This window comes from Lissotriton vulgaris, chromosome 7 (assembly GCF_964263255.1).
Source record: "Lissotriton vulgaris chromosome 7, aLisVul1.2, whole genome shotgun sequence".
Lineage (NCBI taxonomy): Eukaryota > Metazoa > Chordata > Amphibia > Caudata > Salamandridae > Lissotriton > Lissotriton vulgaris.
Genome location: NC_141695.1, coordinates 1,077,529,617 through 1,077,550,419, shown reverse-complemented (window position 1 = coordinate 1,077,550,419; position 20,803 = coordinate 1,077,529,617). Strand labels below are relative to the sequence as shown.

Genomic DNA, 20,803 nt, shown 5'->3' with positions numbered 1-20,803 from the left:
GTGGCACCGGTGCCGGCTCCAAACTTCAAAGGCCCAGCTGGGCCCAGCCCCTGGGGATGGGGGCAGTGGGGGGAGAGCAGAGACACAGGCTGCCCAGCACTTCAAAGCCCGGCTCAGCCTGCACTCCCAGGGCCCTGTCACTCAGGCTCTGGGCACCCACTTCAAAGGGAGAAACGCGACCGAGGAGAAAGAGAAAAGAAGGAAGGGCACAAGCGACATGATGGAGACACCGAGAAGAGATTGGTAGAAGCATGGAGGTGGGAATGGACAGGAGAAGAGGGGCAGAGAGGGATAGAGAACCCAAGGGCGGCTCCCTACGCTCTTAACTCTCAGGTTAAAAAACACGTGAGCTTTTTGTCTCTCTTCCCGTGGCGACGGCCAGCAGGACCCAAAGCTGGGGAGTGGGGTCAGTGCTTTACATGCGCATGCACTGTCTAGTACAGAGTACCTGCACTTCCTACGTTTGAAAGAACGAGCCCCGTCACTTCTCAGGAGTGGTGCAATACATCAGCGCTCCACTACATTTGGCTACACCTGAGCTCACTGTACACACATCACATACATCTCAGCAGCGAACAGGCACTCTAGAACAGTGGAAATTGGCACCTCTATATTTCCATTTCAGGCATGGTAAGGATGGCGGGGGGACGATAGGAGAGCAAGAATGATGGAGTGGGGGTGCAAGCACGTCTCTCCTTTGAGCGCCGAGTGTGAGAGAAAGAAAGACGAACATGAAGGCCAGCAGAGTGACATGGGCATTGAAGCGAGGCGCTCGTGGTAAGGGAGGGCCTTCACACGCGCAATAAAAGAAGGCAGATGGCAGCTGTGCACAATGGCAGCTGTGCAAGTCACGTGCGCGCTTGTGCACGTGATAGTAAGCTGGTCGCTGGGAAAGTAGCACTTTTCAAAGCAGCTACTAAATGTCTCGGCCAGAATAGCGCATGCGCTGGATCAGGCCGAGACCTAAAAAGGACCAGTAGAAATCAGTAAAATACCAGAAATGCTTTCTGATGAGGGACTTTCTTTTAAAAAAATTTCTGGCAACTGTATCTATTTAACTTTCTTGATAGAAAACGACCAGCAGAGGCCAGTAAAATACCAGAAACGCTTTAGTATTCTCTAGATTAAAGTCCATAGAAATGGTCTTCCACGAGCACCCGTAAACCATAATCTTTTTTTTAAATCTTGTATTTTCAGTGATATGACCACCGAAGGCCCTGATATGTTAAAACAAGCATTGGCATAGCCAACAGGTCTCGCCTTTGGGACCTTATAAATGTTTAGCCATGTAGCACACTTTCTTTGGTGCTACATCTGTTACTTCATGTGCCACTTGTGAACGGCCACACACCCAAGGTTGGTTGTCCATGCTTAAATAATGCATTAAATAAATACATTAAAAAAAATAAAATGCTATTTAATACACAGTGGAAATGCAATACATGCCCAGATAGGACAAGTCTGCATGTAAAGGAATTGAAATGATGCATAAAAGTAATGTTGCTTTCAGTAACTGCACCAGTCGGGGATTCAACGATCAAGTAAAAAGTTCCAATGACGGACCAACTCAAAGGTAAGATTCCTCACTTGGTGCACAGGCAAAAACTCTGGTCTCTGATATCCCAGCTACACCTAAAGCAAATTGGACATGCTTGCAAGCAGCAGTGGAAGGTGGAGCATACAGGCACTAATGACCTCACCTGCATTAATAAACCTGTCGGACTGGTCTGCTTACATCATGCATGGCAGTGAGTTGGGTTGGTGGTGTGTGTGTGTGTGTGTGTGTGTGTGTGTGTGTGTGTGTGTGTGTGTGTGTGTGTGTGTGTGTGTGTGTGTGTGTGTGCGCGCGCGCGCACAGCCACTTCCGAATTATGTTACCCCAAACTCCTATAACAACAACCCCTTTCCAAGGCCTCCATTCTGAAACCCATATGAGTGTTAGGCAGACACTTGAAAGGAAGGTTTGGCGCCCTCTTGCAGGGGCAATTGAAAGCACTGCTGAAAGTGATTTAAAGTAGGTGCTTCCAAAGTGTAAGATATGTGAGTGTCCTCCCCGGGAAGCATACTTGTTGAGCACAAACCCAACTTGCCAAACTATTACACTGGACTGCAGCATTTGGAAACAAGATGGCTGGAGCTGTTTAGGAATGCATATTAATTGTGCGTTCCAAAGCAGTACAATCATTTTAAATGCTGATCTTGTGTATGTGAGGAAGGCTCGGAGGCGCAACTAGAGGCAAATTTTGGAGGGGGGGGGAGAGAAACAATTTCAGGGCGGGGGCTAATTCTTCACGCAATAGGCAGAGTGAATATGTCGGGGCTCTAAGAAGGGGTGAAAAACAGCGCCCAATTAACAAGCAAATGGTCTTTTAAAGACCTGAAGTGCTTGGGTGCGGCTGTGAGTGTGCCCGGGAAGATGTCTCATCCTGGGCTACCACACACAAAGGGGGGGGGGTTAGAAACTGAAGCACTTTGAGGCCATTGTGCTTTGCGTGCCTGGGAAGGCTCAACACCATCTGTGGGTAAATATGCAAATGTTGTTTGTGTAACATGCTCCGATACCTTGTGGTGGAGTTCGTGCTGTTTTAGATATATAGATAGATATATAGATAGATAGGTAGGTAGGTAGGTAGGTAGGTAGGTAGGTAGGTAGGTAGGTAGATAGATCGATCTATATATCCAAAAGCATTTGAGGACGCACTCCCAGTCCGTGAAATCTTACGATTTATTAAAAGGACACCAGCAGCTTCGGTCCGATTTTTGGATCCATTTCTTATTTTCTCTTCCTTATTTGGATCCATTTCTTGGTTCTTTGTTCTTTTCCTGACGCGTTTCGAGGCTACAGCCTCTTAATCATTGGGAACTGCACTGAAAGACTCTTGATGCTTTGATTATTTGCATGCTTTTGAACCCTCAGTGGGCGGTGTCATTAGTCTTGCATGTCAGGACTTGTAGTTCATTCAAGTCAATTATTTTATCCTATAGTAAGTTCCGTCTTATTCCCAAAGATTGCAGTGTATTCTTTACCACTCGATAAAATAATTGGCTTGAAAAAAGCATGCAAAGCATCAAGTCTTTCCGTGCAGTTCCCAAGTTTCCTATGATTAAGAGGCTGAAGCCTCGAAACACGTCAGGAAAAGAACAAAGAAGCAAGAATATATATGTATATGGGGAGCAACTAAAGGTCTGGGAGAGGGGCAACATCCCCTTGACATTGGCGCTGAAGGTCCAAAAACAGCAGAAATGCAGGCGTTCATTCTGGACCCAATACGGGTGAAAATGTAATCTTGTATGTAACATGGAGGAAAGATACCTAGCAGATGGTGAAAAGCATTAAAAAAACTACACACCCCAGCATGCACTAACAAATTTAAAAACGGACTGGGGTTCGAAGGCACACCGGAGGCCAATAACAATTAATAAAAGCATGCAGTAGGGGTGTGTCTATGAGAAGCGCTTTCCTCATGGGGCCTCTGAGAAGCACAAGGGCTTCGAAACGCGTAAGACCGGAGATAAAGCAACGAAATGGGAAACTGCAAGTCTGGGGAACAAAGATTTCACAAACCAACCTACAGTGGGGTGCGACTTCAAATCCGAGCACCTGGAGAAGATATATGTAAATATATATATATATATATATTTAACATGTACATCACAAATGCATGAACACCATAAAGCCTTGCTGGGGGAGAGTGGGCGTGGTAGCTACCGTTGTGTGAACGTGTTAGTGGTGAAAATTAGACTCTTAGCTAAAGGTTACTGAAGAACAAAACACTAACACGAGCAGAGGAAAACCAAGCACGAGCCGTGAAAATCAGATGAAGCGCTGGGAGCCACGAATGTGCATCACTGAAATACAAAGGTGATGCAAAAAATATAGAGATTATTACCATTCACGGCTCAGCAGCCATTTAGACCCACCCCACTGCAAATATCCATAATTTAGCCATCTCTACTTGAACAGAATTTAGTATTCATCTTCGCAATACAATGACCATGACTCTTAAACCTGCCAGCAGCCACAAAGCAGACCAGCAAGGAGGAGGCAGCACATGTTTCGGCAGTGCCCCCTTCTCGATGGTTTCTGGAATGATGTGGGTAAGACATTGGATGAGGCACTAGGAAGACATCTGAATGCAAGTATGGACATTATCATTTTTGGGGTAATAAGTTCAAATGTCTTAGAAAAATTGTCAAAAACACAGGAAAATCTTCTTTTCTTATTGATATTACTGGCTAGGAGAGAGATTTGTGTGAAATGGGTCAGCCCAGTGCCCCCGTTACATAGAGAATGGTTAAATTCAGTATTAAGAATATACAAACTAGATGAAAGGAAAACACCTAGTAAAAAGCTCAAATTTTGGGAGATCTGGGAAAACTATCAATTGGGAATACCTAGATAGCTTTGGGGATAATACTATGATTAATGCTTGATAGATGGACCGGCTCGAACCTGTTTTACCATAGTCCAATGATTATGTGTGAGCATTGGAAAGCCAGGAGAAGGCCTGCAAGAGTAGCCAGAATGGCTAGCTCCCCCCCACTCAGTAAATCCTTCAACAAAGTAATGGAAATAAGGGGACCCTTCTATCTCCAAAGCTCTACAGGGGTACTGCCTAGTCCCACACACCCAGAACCATGGCAGTGAAGGCAAAGGATAAAGATATATTGGAGCCCCGACAACTCCTAACTAAAATGCACAAATGAGGACAAAAAAAAAGGCAGCAGGGCCTCCAGACTGCCGATTCTAGGATTGGAGGTTGGGAGCGCGGCCGCAAAGTTGCGCGAGTGATGCGCGCGCAACAAGCAATAGCTGTTTTGAAGCACGCATGCTCGTGCTGGCCTCCGCTTTGCTCCCGCAAGGGGGATGCCAGCCCGAGTGAAAAGGAGCAGACCGATTTCTAAAGGTCATCTCCGACCTAAAAGGTTACTTAATCCGGGGCTGATATCCGGGTTTGAAAATGCACAAAGTGCTATATAGTGGAAAAAGCGTTAAGTTCCGAAAGAGAAGGCGCCTATGCCCATTTTTGCGCAATACCTTCCAGTGGACTTTCACAGGACCCCTTGCATGGTTGTGCAATGCTTTCTGAAAAGGGAGGGGGGGGTAACCACAAGCTTTTGGTGATGCAGGGGGGCAGCTCTGCCCCCACGAAGCGCTGTTGAGCCCCTGTCCTGCCGCGCTAGGTGCAGGGGGACAGCACAGGATGTCATTGTCCTCATTGCGGCCTCTGCTAGGGGAAGAAGGTGGAATCGGACCCGGAATCCTGACACTCTGGCTGAATGAGTGGGACTGTGATAGTCACTCAGGAGAGAGCCAAGGAGCCCCGCCCACTAACAAGACTGGACGTACAGCAGGCAGACTGTGCTGGGGCACGTGCACTCTCAGTGACATCACATAGCAGCCAATGAAAAACTGGCAAGCACGTCTCTCAAAAAATCTAAAAACCATAAAGCTCAACAGCCAATGAACAATGAGGAGTTATAAAACACCCTTGACAAGCCTCCATACAACCAATTTGCTGCAAAGAAACTTCTTCTAGGCTCATAAAATATTTTTTTCCTAAATTTCACCACGCTTGTGAGAAGCATTTGGATAGCAATGCTGAGCTCGGCTCTAGGCAAATGTGGCTGGGACAGAGGGTGTCATAACGTGACAAAGGACCGCAGTCTCATTTAAAATACGGTCAGTAAAAATCTGCGCTGATATTCATTGCTGGAAATGAAATTTATTCTGGTGTCCCATAAATTTGTGGAGAGGTGGGAGAGCTAGGATTTAAGCGAGTCACAACATAAAGTTAGCTGAGTCACTCTGCCGATTCTTAAATTGGAGGTTGGGAGCGTGGCCGCGAATGCAGCTGCATCGGCCCGCGAATGGTGCGCGCGCTGGTGCAACAAGCAGCAGCTGTTTTTAAGCACTCGTGCTGGCCTCCGCCTTGCGGGAGCGAGCAGCGTCTGCGCGAGCGCCATGTGTTAAATTAGCACGCGCGCCACTGCCTGCTCCCACAAGGTGGATGCCAGCACAAGCACAAGTGAAAAGGAGCAGACTGATTTCTAAAGGTCATCTCCTAGACCAGCGCATGCGCGCTGCCTAGATGAGACATAAACAGAGCTTTGGACTATACCATTTCCAGCTTAAAGGGAATATTTCTCTCCATGTGTTCCCATATCTGGCATGTCACGCAGTTTGGTGCTTACTTTCCACCATGTGAAAGAACAGTAATGTGCTGCATAGCTAAATACATATAAGGTCCCAAAGCCAAGACCGATTGCATTGCAAATGCTTGTTTGGCTATTGGGTTAGTTTGTGCTTAGGGCTTCATAACTTTTTTCCTTGATAAGGTATACACGATAAATATGCATCCTTTTTTTCCAACATCCTGTGGATTCTAAGAGTACCCTGTGGATTTCCCTGGAGGGGACCGAGAAATTAGCCAAAATACAGTAAAATGTTGGTTTTGGTGGTAGGGAGGTATGGGGGGAAAAAGTGCTGAAAAGAAAGCGTCTTTTTCTCCCAGCAAATGGTATCAACGAACGATTTGCGGTGTTACATTCACCATCTTCCCAGCTTTCAGGAACAAGTAGACCTTTGTCAGAAAACCAAAACGTTCTACAGTTTTGGCATCTTAGTGGACCTAGCCTATTCCTATTTTTTGTCCTTTCAACCTCCTTCCCATTAATGGTAGAAAGGGGTGTGAAACCAATAATGGATTCCTGAAAGCTATAAATTTCTGAAAAGTAGGCACAATTCTGAAATAAACAAGAAGTCATTTGTATAGATCCTTCAAGGTTTTCCTATAGAAAGTTACAGATGGCAGAAAAAAATATTGAAAATGAGTAGGAAAAAAAGTGCCATTTGTACCTGCGTTTTCACCTGTAACAACTTGTACGTATGGCAGATTTTTAAAAGCTATATACCGTTACGTCCGCTGGGCCCTCTGGTTGCAGCGATATATAGGACTTGTAGGGTCACAAAGAACCTGAGGTGCCGTGCCCAGTGCCAATAACTGAGCTGCGCCTTACAATGGTTTTTCATTGTGTACTGAGTATACAGTAATTAATTTGGTAAAATGTAACAACATATAGAGTTTAGAAGCAGTGGTTATTTGCACATCTTCAATTTGTGATTACCCATACTAGCATGTGAATTAAAGGGCATTTTTCAAAATGTTTTCTTTTTTACACACGGTCTTACCTTTTGGAAGGCAGAAATGCATAGAATGTCCATTGGTAATAACCCTTGTTTTACTATTCTGTGTTCACCTAAGTGATAAAAACGTTACCTCACTTGTGTGGGTAGGCCTAGTGCCCGCTACTGGAAACGGCACAATACACAACATGTACACATCACATTTTTACACAGAAAAATTATCCTTTTTTGCAGTGTGCCTAGCTGGGGATTTTAGACCCTAGCTCAGCCAGCACCTAGGGAAACCTAGCAAACCTTTACCTCTTTAAAGACTAGACTGCCTGGGGATTCCAGGATGGGGTGACTTGTGTGGCTCTGTTACCAAGAATCCCTTGCAAGCTTTGTAAAAAAATAAATAAAAAAACAACCTAGTTTTCCTAACATTTCCAGTTCTGGAAACTAAGGGACGCCACAAACTTCCACCCACACAGTGTTCCCCAAGTCTGATAAAAATGATACTTCACTTGTATGGGTAGGCCACGTTCTGAGAGCCGGTGCAGGTGAAGAAGTCCATGATTTCCTGAATTAGTGGATCTAAAATTCTAAGGCTGCTTGCCTTGCGAAGTTGTGGCCCACAGACCGTGGGTATCCATTCACAACAATTAAAAGGTTTACCTAATGGGAGCTCCATCTCAGACAATTTCCCAGTACTTTGCTTTAGTATGATGCAACATAAAGCAAGTAGGAAAACACAAGGCGGGCTAGGATGGGCACTAGTGACAGTAAACACGAGTCTCGTTCCTCTTTGCTTCCGTCAAGCATACTTGACGACGACGACCTGGTCGCTCCTTTTTGTGTGTTGCAGGAATTATATCAGCAAAGTGTCCTTCCTGCAACCTTCCCACGTCCTCCAGAACGCATGAAGTGGAGGCTGCTGCTTCTGTAGCAGTGAGACTTTTAATCACAGACAACTGAAAGTCTAGGAAAGACAGGAGTCTTCCTGTGGTTGTCTGACAATAAACAGCATATGCATTGTATGTTGCCATTTGGATCAGGTGGGTAAACAGTTTCTTATACTAAGTGCAAGTTTTATGACTCGCATTGTATGGCTGAAGAACCTGGTCATTCTTATCCACGCCACCCATATACTTGTTGTAATCAAGTATACGGGTGGGCTTGTGGACTTTGGCCATCTGATCCCAAACCATGATGGAGGAAGTGCTCTCATCATAAAGTGTAGCGAGCACATACGTATCACGCCTATCTGAGAACTTAACTGTGAGCAGTTTGTTAAAACGCAGCACAGTGCTCTGGGATTTCTGGAGCTTCTTGCAAACTAGCACATGGCGGAAACCTTTGCAGCGACAACGAATCGTACCGCAGGCAACAGTGCGAGCTTTGTAGAGCTCACTGAACAGCTCTACTTCTGTATAGAAATTGTCCACATAAAGGTTATAACCTTTGTGAAGGCGTGGCTGAAAAGCTCCCATATGAACTTTCCTGTGACACCTTGGGTGGGAGGGCAACCTACATGGTTTAGAGTTGAGCCCTTCCCTGTATACACTCAAGCTGTACACATAGCCAGTCGAGCTTTCACACAGCAAGGACAGCTTGATGCCATGGCGAGCTCGTGTGCTCGCAATGTACTGAAGAAACAGCAGCAGCTCTTTATACTGGATCAAGGACTCCTCGATGTCTATATTCTTCCTAGGAGTATAAAGCTCTTTATCTGGGCAAACAAATGCTCCACGACAGGCAGAAATTTGAACAACATGTCGTGGTCTTGATGGTCCCGAGTCATTGCAGCAGAATTGTCATTAAAAATGCTGCAATAGTAAAAAACGCTCTCTGTTCTTGTATGGTGCAAAGATGTGGGCACCTGAACCGTGAGAGTAAACCAGTAGGACAGCTAGGTTGGTTCATGCACTACACCCATTTTAAGCTAAAGGCCCAAAAAATATCTTCAACTCCCCTATTGAAGTGGGAGTCCACTTGCGTGCCTTAGAATGAGGCCAGAGATGCCTCCATGCTCCCTCAGAAATTGTTTGGCACAAGGCGCTGGTGGTAGTGAAATAAACAATACTTGAAAGCTTATTGTTGGAGTGTTGAGTTCTTTTGTGCTTAGAAAATGAATATTGGGCTGGATACCACCCGTTCTTTGCCTGCACCAGACGATTAAGCGCTCTGACACAGGGGCATCGTATTGGCAATTTATAGACATTTCAGCAGCGCCCAGTCTCAATTACAAACGTGGATATTTCGATACTTGCCCGTACTAGAAAAAAAACTTGATACAAACTCTCCAATAGTGGTTTCTTTTGTTGCTGCTTTTATAGGGGAGGCTCAAAAAGTACCTCCACATATGCAAACAATTCTTCCTACAAGAATCAAACTCCATCCTCCCCCTCTTGAGGATTTTATATGGGAGGTTATAGAGTAAACCATTTTAAAAGGAAGGGTAGAAGTACACCAACGTGTACCCCTCCATCTTCCAATAAACAGTGACTTAATAACATTCCCCGCTTCCATCATACACCTATCGGGGGAAGACTGCACAAGTTTCTTCCCATTTGGCGATCAGTAACACCAGACAAATCAGAGCAATTCCATATGGTCACACTGCAACAAGTGCTTCCCCCTCTTAAACAAAACTACTTTGTCAGCACTAGACTTAAAGGATGCCTACTTTCACATCCCTATTCACCCAGCACATTGCAAATACCCAAAATGTGTGGTAGCAGGAAAGATTTATCAGTTCAAAGTGTTCTCATTTGGAGTAACTACAGCACCACACATTTACCAAATGTCTAGCAGAAGTAGCAGCTCATTTATCAATTAGGATATATCTCCTTCACCAATTGGGATTCACAATCAATGCGCAAAACTCCCCTCTCCAACCTACATAACTGCAACCCTATCTCGGAGCTATCCTAAACACTCAGGTAGGTTTAGCCTATCTCAATGCAGCCAGAATTCACAATTTCCAAACACTGCTACTGCAGTTTCAAAGCAACCAACATCTAACAGTAAGAACTTTCATGCAACTGTTAGAAATAATGGCATCTTGCATTGCCATAGTACCTCATGCAAGATTAAACATGCGTCCTCTATGGGAGTGCTTAGCACAACAATGGAGTCAAGCACAGAGTCAACTAAAAGATCTAGTGTTGGGGAAACAGCAGCACCCATCGCTCTCTGCAGTGGTGGAACACCCAAAACTTCAAAAGGACAGCCTTTTATCGACCCTGTTCCACAAGTCGTGCTCACAGCCGACGCATCTTATAGGATGGGGTGCCTATCTTCAACATCTAGTAGTTCAGGTTCTCTGGAACACCAAACACGAAAATCACCACCAACTACCTGGAGCTTCTAGCTCTTCATCTAGCACTCAAATCGTTTCTGCCTCACCTGATCGGTTAAGTTGTTTTAGTCTGGAAGGACAATATGACAGCTTTGTACTACATACAAAAACAAGGAGGGACACATTCTTCAGGCATCATGCCTCTCTCAGACAATTTGGCATTGGACAATACCATCACAAAATCAAATTGTTAGCAGAACACCTTCCTGCAACGGACAACCAATTTGCCGACTTACTCAGCAGAATGCGGCAAATCCACGAGTGGGTCAACATATATACAGGACCCCCTCTTAGAGTACTTTTGGGCCAGGGAAAAGAGAGGAACACCATAACAAAACAAAGAATAATTCCTTCGTGGCCTGAGTTACTTTACAAATGTCACAATTTCTACTTGCAAGGAAGTCCTTCAAAGCATGGCAACCACATGTTTTTTTCATATTTATAACTTTTCTTTTTTTCTTTTTATATTCTTTTTACAAAATTATTATTTTTTTACTATATTTCTCTAACTTCATCATGATCATTTATAATAAAAGGTAATACATTCATTTAATTGACAATACATTTGTGAACAATAAAAACACCATACAGAGAACACATCTAACTCGCCCTCACCAGTGACTCATACATACACTATCATACACTCCACATTCTATCTTTATTCTGTGTCTAAGGAGTCACAGATAATTATGTGAACTATCACGCTAAGTCGACGCGTTTCGGTGGGATGGAACCACCTTCCTCAGGACCTTTAGCAGAACAAAGCTCTTAACAATTTTTGGACTCTGTATGGATATCTGTAATAATAAATAGAATATAATATATCTGTGCCACCATTTGAAAACAATAATTACATAATATTTTAAGCTAACACGGATTATAATTAACACTGATCACCTTGTGAAGGACCAACAATGTTAACATGATTCAATTCATTCTGCAATTATTTTTTGACTTGTCGTTGCCTTATCGAAGTCACAAACCAACACTGACCCCACTGAGCACTTGCAGTGGAATAGATTGCTCCTCCACTCAGTTAAGGTGCAGGGAGCTGATAGAAACACAGAATAAGTGATGAGAGGAGTTAAGGGTATGAAACAAGAGCAAGAATTAGTTAGAAAAAGAAAGACCACACATCAGTCTAAGAGATCCTACAATTCAGTTACATTGAAGAAGGAAGCTAACTCTGCATGGATCAGGAAAGTATATACTGTTTGTTGATAAATGCTCTTACCCTAACAACAAATCTGGGAAGGATCTTTATCTCGGTTTTCAATCATCAGTAGATTAGGTAGATAGTCCTACAATGATATATGGAGAGTAGGTTTTTTATATATGTATGTACATACATTATAAAGGTTACATTGTCTATCTTCCAATACCACTTACCTAATATGTAATCTCATTGGCAATGTCTTTATCTAAACTCAATTTTGTGGTCAGTCGCCCCCCATATTATATATACATCATAGTCTGCATATTTCTCTGTAGGTGCGTGATAGTTCACATAATTATCTGTAACTCCTTAGACACAGAATAAAGAGAATGTGGAGTGTATGATAGTGTATGTATGAGGCACTGGTGAGAGTGAGTTAGATGTGTTCTCTGTATGGTGTTTTTATTGTTCACATATGCATTGTCAATTAAATGAATGTATTACCTTTTATGATAAATGATCATGATGAACTTAGAGAAATATAGTTAAAAATAATAATTTTGTAAAAAGAATATAAAAAGAAAAAAATAAGTTATAAATATGAAAAAAACACGTGCTTGCCATGCTTTGAAGGACTTCCTTGCAAGTAGAAATTGTGACATTTGTAAAGTAATTCAGGCCACGAGGGAATTATTCTTTAAGTCCACGAGTGGGAACTCCACCTTCAAGCTCTCCTCCCATACTTCCGCTAATAGAGGTTTCCACATATCGATCTCTTTGCAACATTAGATAACTTAAAATGGCCGAACTGCACCTCCAGATTCCCAGACCCTCTACCTGAAGGCAGTGCCCTATGGATGTTTTGGTCAGGAATATTTGCTTACGCTTTTCTGCCTCACTCTTCTTCCATTTCTGGTTTGGAAGCACAGACAAGCATCTCTTATCCTCATTCTAGTAGCTCTCGCATGGACTCTTCAAACATGGTTCACCACTCTTCTAGAACTTGAAGTAGTTCCACATCAGAAGCTTCAGCTCACCTCAGATCTTCTGACAGGTTAACCATTGAGAAACCAGACATCCAAACCCCAGGGATGCTCAACCAATGATTTGGCTACTGAAGTCCTAGAGTTTGGATATTTAAATCTACCATCAGATTGTATGACCACTCTTAAAGAAGAAATAAAGCCCACTACTAGAGCATGCTATGCCACAAAAAGGAAAAGGGTTGTTATATATTGTACTTATCAAACCATTGATCCATTAGATGCTTCGATACAACAGATAATGTTATCTATTGCATCTACAACATGCTGGCCTTGCCTGCAAATCCATATGTTTACACCCATGCAGTAATAGCAGCATATCTTCAAAACAAACACTTCTCTTTATTCAAAGTACCAGTAATAAAAGCCTTTATGGAAGGCCTTAGAGTGATACCACCAACAGTGCCACCTGCACCTGTATGGGATCTAAAAGCTGTTCTAACAAGGCTTATGGGTCCACATTGCATAATTGTCCGCTACAATTCCTTTCTTGGAAAATTGCTTTCTTGATTGCTATCACTTCACCCAAAACTTGTCAGTGAGCTCCAGGCATTAACTTTAGAAGATTGCAAAAACCACAGTTGATGGACAGAATACAGAACAATGTCATACATTCACCCCAGTACAGAGATCTGGGCTTAAATCCATCGTTTTTTTGCTCTCCACACCACCCCAGTTCAGACATGGCTATATGCAAATCAGTCTGACCCTGTGCCTCATGGGAACAGTCCAGCCCGAACTGCCAAGCCATACCTTCCCTTGCCCGGAAACAAGCTTCCGAGGACTGGTTCCTGGCATTCCAGCTGTCTTCAGCCCGGCTTGCTTGAATCCAGTGGTGTGGAGAGCATGGGACTCGAGTCTGAGCATAGCCATCCCACTCGGGGTGACAATTGCAAAAACCACAGTTGATGGACAGAATGCAGAACAATGTCATACATTCACCCCAGTACAGAGATCCGGGCCTACATCCATCGTTTTTTTGCACTCCACACCACCCCAGTTCAGACATGGCCATATGCAAATCAGTCTGACCCTGTGCCTCATGGGAACAGTCCAGCCCGAACTGCCAAGCCATGCCTTCCTTGGACAGGAAAAAAGGTTCTGATGACCGGTTTCTGGCAATCAAACAATCTTCAACACGGCTAGTTTAAATCCAGTCGTGTGGAGAGCATGGGACTCGCGTCTGAGCATACCCATCATCGGGCTGGACTGTTCCCATGAGGCACAGGGTCAGACTGATTTGCATATAGCCATGTCTGAATGATGATGGATTAAACCCAACAGGGTATTTACTTTGGAAGAACCATTCTTCCAAGTTCATTAAGACAGTGGTTCTTCGGACTAGCCCGTAGAAGTTCCTTCCAAAAGTAGTTTCTGCTTTTCATAGTAACCAATCAGTTGAGTTACCAGTTTTTTCCCCATAACCGGATTCAGTAGCAGAAAGGGCCTTAAACACATTAGATGTTAAAAGAGCATTATTGTATTACATTGATAATACAAAGGATTTTCGAAAAACAAAACTGGCATTTCAAGGTGGATTGTTAAGTGCGTCCAAACATGCTATATTAAAGCCGAAAGAACTTTATCTATACCTCCTACAGCACATTCTACTTGTAAAATATGAGCATCCTTGGCCTTCTTAGATAACATTCCTATAGCTGACATTTGTAAAGCAGCTACGTGGATTACACCACACACATTTACCAAATATTGTGTGGCTGTATTTACATGTCAACAAGCCAATGTAGGAAGAGCAGTGCTAAAAACACTTTTTGAAACCACTAAAATGCATGCTGGTTAGCCACAGCCTTTGGAGTGTACTGCTATACAGACTATGCAAAGCATGTGTATCTACAGCATACATGCCTCCAAATTAATTGTTACTTACCCTGTAAGCATCTGCTGTTGGCATGTAGAGCTATAGATTCACATGCGTCTCCCACGTCACCAATGATCATTGCAGTTCTTATTATTACCATCATGCACGCATGGACATCTCTATACTCCACTTACTTACTCCATTCATACCCTTTTGTGGAAAAAAAATTCTAACCATGTAGTTGATGCCCATGCACACTATCACCGAAATGAGGAGTACCTTTACCTTGTGACTGGATAACAATCCTTCAAAGAAAAACAACTTGCTAAAATCCGGACCCAAAACTAGATGGCAGGAGTATGCAGAGCATGTGAATCTACAGTGCTATATGCCAAGAACAGATGCTTACTGTGTAAGTAACATAATATATATATCCATAGATCTATATAGCTAGAGATAGTTGTAATGGAGATATAAAAATATATATATCTCTATATGTAGATCAGGGCTCGTGAATCATTTAATTTTTACTAGACCTACAGGTCTAGTAACCTAAACAATTTTCTTGACCTAACTGAAACGCACTTGACCTTAGTTTCTGAAAGTGGAGCAAATGTGTCAAGATTTAAAGGCATTTTTACTTCTCATTCACTTTGTTAGCAATAAAGATGCCTATAAACCGTGCTATCTTGTCACATTTCCTCTGCTTTCAGATACAGAGGTCAAAAGTCAGTTTGTCTTACTACGCGCCAGAAAGGGCGAGTAGGCCCTGAAAATACCTCACCCTAATTGAATCTGGCTCGCAAATGGGAGCGGGCGAGTGGATTTTTCGATCTCTCTGTAGATCATTTTTAGGTCGAGGCACCGTCTCACTGCGAAGCAGTGGGCGGAGTCCCGAAGATTTTGTTTTGGAGTTAGGGGGCTTTGAACACGCCCCTCTCCTCCATTGGCTGGCTTCCTAAACGGAGGCCAGCCATTGGAGGAGAGGGGCGTAACTCCAATAAAGCCCCGTCTTTCGGATTCAGGGGCGTGTTTTTTTGAGTTCTTTCGACTGTGACAACACCAGTCACTCAGAACGCCAACAACACGCCCTCGAATCGCGAAAATGGCGGTGCTTTCTCCGAAGCATTTCTTCTTGGCCTCGGAGAAAGATGGTTGGCCCGGCTGGTGCTGCTGCCTCCTTAAGTGCTGCGGTGTGGGGCGCTTGTTCCTTTTTTCCTTTCCAGGGATTCTCCAAAAAGTGTTACTGGCCGAGGAAAGTGGTGCACGTTATTTTTAAAAAGCAGCATTCAAATAGTCTGCTCGTATGTTTCCCTCATTACCCGCATTCACAGTCTCCGCAGAGCTAAACAAACAGAGGTTCTCGGGTGCCGGGTTTGGCGTTGGTCTGTGCCTCTGACGCTGCCTCCGCAGCGCCCGGGTCACAAACTTGTACACTTTACCCAGCCCCCTACTCACCTCTGATGTTTTCGCCAGCCGCCGCGTACGTTAACTCGTACTTCCAGACGCGTGTGTGTAACTCTTCAGTCTACCAATGAAGAAACCAGAAGAAACGTGTGGCATTTTTTAAGTGGAGCGCTTCTCGATTAGAATATTTGGCAGCCGGCTTCAAGTCGCGAAAATTCTTTCTCACTGAAAAAAAGCCTTGTGAATCAGGGGGCATGTTTTACTCCTGCAGATACGGGAGTAAGTCACTCCCAAGGCAGGAGTAAGACCCGTCTAGTCACAGGAAATGCTTGGTGAATCCAATCTTGGTATTCAGGTGTCCAACTTTGTGACTCAGGCCCCAGTGACTCTGAGTTTGCTTTTAGTATACTGAGGCGAGACTGGTGTAGACAGTCAGGTTTATGTGTATTCGTGTAGCGTAAATCCTCAATTCAATTGCTTCACAGCACTTCAGAGCGCTGATAGGCAGGTTATAGGTGTAGGGTGTGCATTGACTGGCCTAGGAGCTATATTTCACCAACCCAGTTTCACGAACTCTTTTCCCACTGTTTGTACCAGATTTTTAAAAAAATGTGTACAGGGGTATTACGTTTGCGCACTTCTCCCCGCCCATCATTCACACGCTTTGGCATTGTTCCGGCCCCGATCCTGAGCTGTACCTACGCTCCCCACCCACCCCATCCTTCACACCCTTTGGCATCACTCCGGCCCCGATCCGGAGCGGTCCCTAAGCTCCCCGCCCACCCCCATCCTTCACACCCTTTGGCATCACTCCGGCCCGATCCTGAGCCGTCCCTACGCTCCCTGCCCACCCCCATCCTTCATAAGCTTTGGTATCACTCCGGCCCGATCCTGAGTTGTCCCTACGCTCCCCGTCCACCCCCATCCTTCACACCCTTTGGCATCACTGGTGGAGAGCATTGTCTGGAACAACCGCGTCCCCCCCCCCCCCCCCCCCCCCCCCTTACACTTCCTCGGACACCAGCCCCAGTTCCACGCCTCCACCAAGTGCCGACCTACACCTGCCTACGGGATGAATACACTACTACAGGCAGCACACTGAAGAGACCGAGTGTGCTCCGCCCAGACAGGACCAATCCAAATGCTCTTTATTGAATATTTGCAAAATGTCACCAATACGTATTTTTTCGTTCATTGTTTCTTAATCTTAGTCAACATTTCAAAGGGCACGGTATTTCACTAAATGTCACAAAGATTCAGATATCTGTACGTACACGTTTTAATGCACAATTAATTTTTAAAGGCGCTAATAATGCTTTAAGGTGGCATTAATTAAATATATTTGTCTCCTTGTTCCTTAAGTTCACACTCCTGTCTGTGTGTGGGGCTCTGTGTGTGGGGTTCTCTGTGATTTTGTGTGTGTTTGTGGGGTTCTCTGTGTGTGTGTGTGTGTGGTTCTCTGTGTGTGTGTGTGTGTGTGTGTGTGTGTGTGTGTGTGTGGGGGGGGGGGGCTCTGTCTGTGTGTGGGGGGCTCTGTCTGTGTGTGGGGGGCTCTGTCTGTGTGTGGGGGGCTCTGTCTGTGTGTGGGGGGCTCTGTCTGTGTGTGTGGGGCTCTGTCTGTGTGTGTGTGGGGCTCTGTCTGTGTGTGTGTGGGGCTCTGTCTGTGTGTGTGTGGGGCTCTGTCTGTGTGTGTGTGGGGCTCTGTCTGTGTGTGTGGGGGGCTCTGTCTGTGTGTGTGGGGGGCTCTGTCTGTGTGTGTGTGGGGCTCTGTCTGTGTGTGTGTGGGGCTCTGTCTGTGTGTGTGTGGGGCTCTGTCTGTGTGTGTGTGGGGCTCTGTCTGTGTGTGTGTGGGGCTCTGTCTGTGTGTGTGGGGCTCTGTCTGTGTGTGTGTGGGGCTCTGTCTGTGTGTGTGTGGGGCTCTGTCTGTGTGTGTGTGGGGCTCTGTCTGTGTGTGTGTGGGGCTCTGTCTGTGTGTGGGGCTCTGTCTGTGTGTGGGGCTCTGTCTGTGTGTGTGGGGCTCTGTCTGTGTGTGTGTGGGGCTCTGTCTGTGTGTGTGTGTGGGGCTCTGTCTGTGCGTGTGGTGGGGCTCTGTGTGTGTGTGTGTGGTGGGGCTCTGTGTGTGTGTGTGGTGGGGCTCTGTGTGTGTGTGTGGTGGGGCTCTGTGTGTGTGTGTGTGTGTGTGGTGGGGCTCTGTGTGTGTGTGTGTGGTGGGGCTCTGTGTGTGTGTGTGTGGTGGGGCTCTGTGTGTGTGTGTGTGGTGGGGCTCTGTGTGTGTGTGGTGGGGCTCTGTGTGGGTGTGTGGTGGGGCTCTGTGTGTGTGTGTGTGGTGGGGCTCTGTGTGTGTGTGTGTGTGGTGGGGCTCTGTGTGTGTGTGTGGTGGGGCTCTGTGTGTGTGTGTGGTGGGGCTCTGTGTGTGTGTGTGGTGGGGCTCTGTGTGTGTGTGGTGGGGCTCTGTGTGTGTGTGGTGGGGCTCTGTGTGTGTGTGGTGGGGCTCTGTGTGTGTGTGTGTGGTGGGGCTCTGTGTGTGTGTGGTGGGGCTCTGTGTGTGTGTGTGTGGTGGGGCTCTGTGTGTGTGTGGTGGGGCTCTGTGTGTGTGTGTGTGGTGGGGCTCTGTGTGTGTGTGTGGTGGGGCTCTGTGTGTGTGTGGTGGGGCTCTGTGTGTGTGTGTGGTGGGGCTCTGTGTGTGTGTGTGGTGGGGCTCTGTGTGTGTGTGTGTGTGGTGGGGCTCTGTGTGTGTGTGGTGGGGCTCTGTGTGTGTGTGGTGGGGCTCTGTGTGTGTGTGGTGGGGCTCTGTGTGTGTGTGGTGGGGCTCTGTGTGTGTGGTGGGGCTCTGTGTGTGTGTGGGGCTCTGTGTGGGTGTGTGGTGGGGGGGGCTCTGTGGGTGTGTGGGGGGCTCTGTGTGGGGGCTCTGTGTGGGGGGCTCTGTGTGGGGGGCTCTGTGGGTGTGTGGGGGGCTCTGTGGGTGTGTGGGGGGCTCTGTGGGTGTGGCTCTGTGTGGGTGTGTGGTGGGGGGGCTCTGTGGGTGTGTGGTGGGGGGCTCTGTGTGGGTGTGTGGTGGGGGGCTGTGTGTGGTGGGGGGGCTCTGTGTGGGTGTGTGGTGGGGGGGCTCTGTGTGGGTGTGTGGTGGGGGGGCTCTGTGTGGGTGTGTGGTGGGGGGGCTCTGTGGGTGTGTGGGGGGCTCTGTGGGTGTGTGGGGGGCTCTGTGGGTGTGTGGGGGGCTCTGTGGGTGTTTGGCTCTGTGTGTGTGTGTGGGGGGGGCTCTGTGTGTGGGGGGGCTCTGTGTGTGTGGCTCTGTGTGTGTGTGTGTGTGTGGGGGCTCTGTGTGTGTGTGTGGTGGGGGGGCTCTGTGTGGGTGTGTGGTTGGGGCTCTGTGTGGGTGTGTGGTGGGGGGCTCTGTGTGGGGGGGCTCTGTGTGTGGGGGGGGGGCTCTGTGTGTGGGGGGAGCTCTGTGTGTGTGTGGCTCTGTGTGTGTGTGTGGGGGGGCTCTGTGTGTGTGTGTGGGTGGCTATGTGTGGGTGTAAATGCAATATGTCATGCATTATGTGAGCGATTAACCTATTGGCATTGTAAATGACAAGGCCATTTATTTAAGATGTAAAAAAAAAATGTCATGCGCAATACCAATAGCTCTACCTTTAATAATGCCGAGACCATTGCATTGTAAAGGCTTGTTTTTATAGTTGTGGTTTATTAGCAGTGAGCCGGAGGGCCGATTTACCCCTCTCCCCCCCTTCACCCCTCTGTCAATTTCATTTTTTTTTTTTTACATATTTAACATCCCTTCCACCCCTCCACCCAGAGAGGGTAAATATGATACAAAAAATATAGATAAAATTGACACAGGTGATTTTGTATGGTGTTTGGAGAAGTCCCTAGACCTGTTACATGCCAGGAAGAATTGCATTATCATTATGACTACCTTTTGTAAAGTCCTTAACTTGCCTTCTGTAAAAGTGCACCACGCCCACACCTCTTCGGTTGCAGGTACAATGTTTTTTGAAGGGGGTCTTGTAGATTTCTTTCTCCATCAGGGATCCTTCTCTTCCATCTCGTTTGACCATTTTCTGCCAAGCTGGTAAATCCTCTGTTTCGGCTTGTGCACAAGGCCACATCTTTACTTCAGATTTGATTGCCAAGCTGCTATGCGGACTGCAGTGTTGAGATGTCTGCCTGTGCTGTCTTGGGTATTCTACTATATTCAGTAAAACAGTAGCTGTCTTAACTAATTCAATCTTTTGTCCTCAAAATAGCTAATTTCCAGGTAAATGAGTACATCACTTGAAAGTCTTTTTATTGTTTTATTTTAAAGAGCTATCTCATTTCACTCTGTGAAAAGCGCTCCTCAAAATTACCTAGGCAAGTAAGATGCAGATGGAATGCATAACAAATAGTCCATAGCCCTTCAGATTGTTGCCTTTATTGTAACTTGCAATCAAAAGGCAACTAAATCTGAGGCCAGTGCCTCCGAAAAGGCCATGCAGCTACCGCTAAAGTATACCAAACCTTTCTTCAAAACCTGCTTGGTTAGTTTGCATTCTTTTCTGTTTGGCCTCCTCCTTCCCAATCTTAATTAGATTTTTCTTGATGGGGAAGAGGTGCTTGCTATTCCATTTCGTTTTGTATTCCTGAATATTTGCGAAAAATCAGATGAATGTGAAAATCATTATTTAGTATAAACTTTGCTGCTTTTATGAAGAGCTGGTATGCTATCTTGGGAAGGTCAGAGAGCTCCTAGCTTGACCTCCTCAAATTTGAATGCCTAAATCAGGCTTCAAGCTGTACCCGCGATAACTGCTTATCTATTTTGCCTTATAATTTTTCGATTGTCAGTTAAAATTGTAATTGGTTACAATAAATAATGGTGCCTTTTGGATAAGCTGAATATGCAATT

At 45.7% G+C, this 20,803-nt stretch overlaps 1 protein-coding gene across 1 annotated transcript in view; it reads left to right on the top strand.

The window, feature by feature from the left end:
- Positions 1-20,803, top strand: part of LOC147702947 (serine/threonine-protein phosphatase 2A catalytic subunit alpha isoform) — a 221,769-nt gene that overhangs the window by 80,836 nt on the left and 120,130 nt on the right. The window lies entirely within an intron of this gene.